Consider the following 4,907-nt stretch of genomic DNA (forward strand, 5'->3'; position numbering starts at 1 on the left):
CTATCACGCAGGGAAAAGATACCTTATGATCCAGTTCCTATAAATGAATCCTTTCCAGGTGATAGCTTGGCTATGATAAAAAAGAGATATAACTGTGGTTTGAAGATTATGCTAACTTTCTTGCAGGAAAGTACATGCCACCTGTTATGAATTATCATTATAGGAAAAAGTTCTTCAGTGACCTGAAAGTATTATTTCAGGGATGACCCCTTTCTTTATCAGCATGGGCCGGATGACATGATTAGGCATTGTGTTCCAAAACATGTGATAATGCTATACTTAAAAGTTGTCATAGCAGTCCGTATGTAGGATATCATGTTGGCGAGAGAGCCGCCGCCAAGGTTCTTTTGTCGAGATTCTACTAGACAACTCTCTTCAGAGATGCACATAGGTTTTTTAAAAATTGTGATGCGTGTCAATGCATAGGTAATATAGGTAGAAGACAAGAAATACCCATGAATTATAGTCTAGTCTGTGAACCCTTTGATGTTTGTTGATTGGACTATTTGGGACCTTTCCCTGTTTCAGATGGGTACACTCATGTTCTTGTGGCTGTAGACTATGTTACCAAGTGGGTTGAAGCCATACCAACCAAACATGCAGACGCGACTACTTCACTGAAGATGATAAAGGACATCATATTACCCAGGTTCGGAGTTCCTAAGGTTCTTATTACTGACGGCGGATCTCATTTTATACGGGGAATTTTCAATAGACACTACTAGGAAAAGGGCTATAGCTAATATGGACATTAATGGCGCACCATGTATGGGGTGCGCCATTATTGACATATTACTAATGGCGCACCTGGTGTGTGGTGCGCCATTAGTAGTTTTGAAAAAAATTGTTAGCAGTGGCGCACCAGGGGATAGTGCGCCATTACTAGTTGACATATTAATGGCGCACCACACCCACCGTGCACCATTAGTAGTTTTGAAAAAAAATAAAAAAATTTGTTAGTAATGGCGCACCAGTGGACAATGCGCCAACTAGTAATGGCGCACTATCCCATGGTGCGCCAATACTAACAATTTTTTTTATTTTGTTTTCAAAACTACTAATGGCACACCACACACCAGGTGCGCCATTAGTAACCCTGGTGCTAAATGCCCCCCCTGGACCGCCTTTTCAGTTTTTTAAAAAATAAAAGAAAATGATGGAAATGTCAAAAAATAAAAGAAAATAAGTTTCCCATGTGATATGTGGTATAGTTGTTGGAAAAATTTACAAATATGAATTTCGACTTTATTTACAAAATCTCTCTGGAATTTAGTAAAATGGGCATAACTTTTGCATACGAACTCGGATTAAAAAGTTTTTATATGAAATATCATCTACTCGAAAAGTTACATACGAATTGAACGGGGGGATCCTCGTTCAACATCTTCAAAATCCCCAAAAACCTAACAGAACGAAAGATATGGGGCTTTTAAGATCGAGAGGGGGGAAAATGAAAAAAAATCAAACTTACTAGTGGCGCACCATTTGCTAGGTGCGCCACTAGTAACAAAAAAAAGTTGGTTACCTAATTTTTTTTTGGATTTTTTTTCAAAATATGATACTTAATATGACCGGGAAGTTTGAAATATTTTTTTTTTCAAAATTTCATCACACTCATGAACAAGAACAAACTCCTAGACATCAACAAGGTTTAATAGGATTGATATGATAGATATATCAACAAGTGCGTGTGAAGTGAGCTGGTGGTGGGGTTTGATAAAACTGCAAAGTTAAGTGTGCTCGGGCTGGAGAAGTGTGAGGATGGGTGACTTTCTGGGAAGTTTGACCATGGAGTGCGATTTGACTGGAGATTAAGCTTATTGACTTGAGATTAAGCCATAGTGATCCGAGATTAAGGAAAAAATGAAAAAAAAATTGGAATTTTTTTAAAAAAAAATTGAAAAAATTGTTAGTAATGGTGCACTTCTATGTGGTGCGCCATTACTAAGTCAGATAGTAATGGCGCACCAGATAGGCATAGTAATGTTGCACTATAGGTTCACCATTACTATTTTGTTACTAATGGCGTGATAATAGTGGCGCACCTGTAGTGCACCATTAATGGCAAAAACAGGTGCGCCACTAATTAGCCTTTTCCTAGTAGTGAGAGTACCCCATAAGTATGGAGTAACTCACTGAATAGGTTCACCACTCAGACTAGTGGTCAAGTGGAACTCTCAAACCGGGAGGTAAAGACGATATTGCAGAAGACGGTGCAAAAGTCCAGAAAGGACTGGGTAGGGAAGCTAAATGAAACAGTATGGGCCTACCGCACCGCTTATAAGAACCCCATGGGAATGTCGCCATACAAAATGGTATATGGCAAGACTTGTCATTTACCTTTAGAGCTGGAACATAAGGCTTATTGGGCAATCAAGAATATCAATTTCAATTTTAAAGAAGCACGAGAGAAGAGGTTACTGGATATACATGCTTTAGGAGAGCTTTGTAATAATGCTTACGATAGTGCCAAGTTGTTTAAAGAAAAGGTTAAGATGTGGCATAATCATAAGATACTGAAACAAACTTCCATTGCAGGGGACATTATCCTCCTATTTAATGCTTGTCTCAAGTTGTTTCTAGGGAAACTCAGGTCCCGTTGGGAAGGGCCTTATGAGATAGAAGAAGCATATAACCCCGTGGCTGTTTGGTTAAAAGGAAGGAAAGATGGACCCTGGATCACGAATGGGCAACACTTGAAGCTATACCTCATAGATGAGTGCTACTTGTGAGCTACGTTCGGATTTCCTCGAAGAGGAGAGGATGATGCAGTAAAATAGAGATAAGTAGTTCCCTCAGTTAAGAACCAAGGTTATCAATCTAGTAGGAGAACCATGCAACACCTCGTTAGCAATACATATACACAAAATAATCAATACTTGCACCCAACGCAAACAAGGGGTTGTCAATCCCTTGGCAGTTAATTGCAAGGATCAAATATGGTAGTGATAGATAGATAAGGAAAAGCGCAAAATAAAATAAAAGTAAATAAATTGCAGCAAGGTATTTTTGGATTTTAATATAGGATTAAAATTGACACGGGGCCCATAGTTTTCACTAGAGGCTTCTCTCTTGAACATAACATACGGTGGGTAAACAAATTACTGTAGGGAAACTGATAGAAAAGTGAATAATTATGACGATATACAAGGCAATGATCATGTATACATGCATCACATCCGAGACAAGTAGACCGACTCTTGCCTGCATCTACCACTATTACTCCACTCATTGACCGCTATCCAGCATGCATCTAGAGTATTAAGTTCATAAAGAACGGAGTAACGCCTTAAGCAAGATGACATGATGTAGACAAAGTAAACTCAATTAATATGAATAAACCCCATATTTTTATCCTTAATGACAATGGTACAAATACATGTCATGTCCCTTTCTTTCACTGGGATTGAGAAACACAAGATCAAATCCATCACAAAGCACCTCTCCATTGCAAGATAAATCAATCTAGTTGGTCAAACCAATAGATAGATCAGAGAGAAATACAAAGCTATAACAGTCATGCATAAAAGTGTTCAGAGAATACTCAAATAATATTCATAGATAATCTGATCATAAAACCACAATTCATCGGGTCCCAACAAACACACCACAGAAATAGGTCTCCAAGAATATTGAAACACCCTCGATGCGGCTATATCTCCTACGTGTCGAAGCACGACTTAGAGGCATAACCGCACTGAAAGCAATGTCGCAAGTAAGGCAATCTTCACAACATCCCATGTAATATAAATAATAAAAGGGGAAGGTACATAGTTGGCTTACACTCGCCATGTCAAACAAAGTACATAAATAGCATTACATCATTCAATCACTCATGGCCCGACTACGGTGCCAAAATAAAAGATCAACCCAACATGCGACACGGTCCCGATCGCCCCAACTGGGCACCACTACTGATCATCAGGGAAAGACACATAGTAACGGCGTGAGTCCTCGTCGAACTCCCACTTGAGCTCAAGCGCGTCATCTGAAACAGAGTCATCAGGCCCTGCATCTGGTTTGGAAGTAGTCTGTGAGCCATAGGGACTCAGCAATCTCGCACCCTCGCGATCAAGACTATTTAAGCTTATAGGTAAGGCAAGGTAAATATGTGGAGCTGCAGCAAGCGACTAGCATCTATGGTGGCTAACCTGTTCGCAAAAGAGAGCGAGAAGAGAAGGCAAAGCGCGAACGAAGAACTAGAGAACATCCTGTGACAAGCATTACTCCAACACCGTGTTCACTTCCCAGACTCCGCCGAGAAGAGACCATCACGATAACACACACAGTTGATTCATTTTAATTAAGTTAAGGTTCAAGTTATCTACAACCGGACATTAACAAATTCCCATCTGCCCATAACCACGGGCACGACTTTCGAAAGTTCAAATCCCTGCAGGGGGTCCCAACTTAGCCCATGACAAGCTCTCACGGTCAACGAAGGATAAACCTTCTCCCGAGACATTCCGATCAGACTCGGTATCCTGGTTCTACAAGACACTTCGACAAGTTAAAACAAATCCAGCAACACCGCCCGAATGTGCCGACAAATCCCGATAGGAGCTGCACATATCTCTTTCTGATGGCACACTCAGATTGTCTTAGGTACGGGTAGGCCAGCCCAGAGTTGCCCCTGGTAGCCACCGGCAGCTGACAGGTTGGACCAACACTCAGATGAGCACTGGCCCGGGGGGTTTAAATAAGATGACCCTCGGGCTCCGGAAACCCAAGGGAAAAAGAGGCTAGGAGGCAAATGGTAAAACCAAGGTTGGGCATTGCTGGAAGAGTTTTATTCAGGACAAACTATCAAGGGGTTCCCATTATCACCCAACCGCGTAAGGAACGCAAAATCCGGGAACATAACACCGATATGACGGAAACTAGGGCGGCAAGAGTGGAACAAAACA

The sequence above is a fragment of the Triticum dicoccoides genome, chromosome 6A (genome assembly GCF_002162155.2).
Source record: "Triticum dicoccoides isolate Atlit2015 ecotype Zavitan chromosome 6A, WEW_v2.0, whole genome shotgun sequence".
NCBI classification, from domain to species: domain Eukaryota; kingdom Viridiplantae; phylum Streptophyta; class Magnoliopsida; order Poales; family Poaceae; genus Triticum; species Triticum dicoccoides.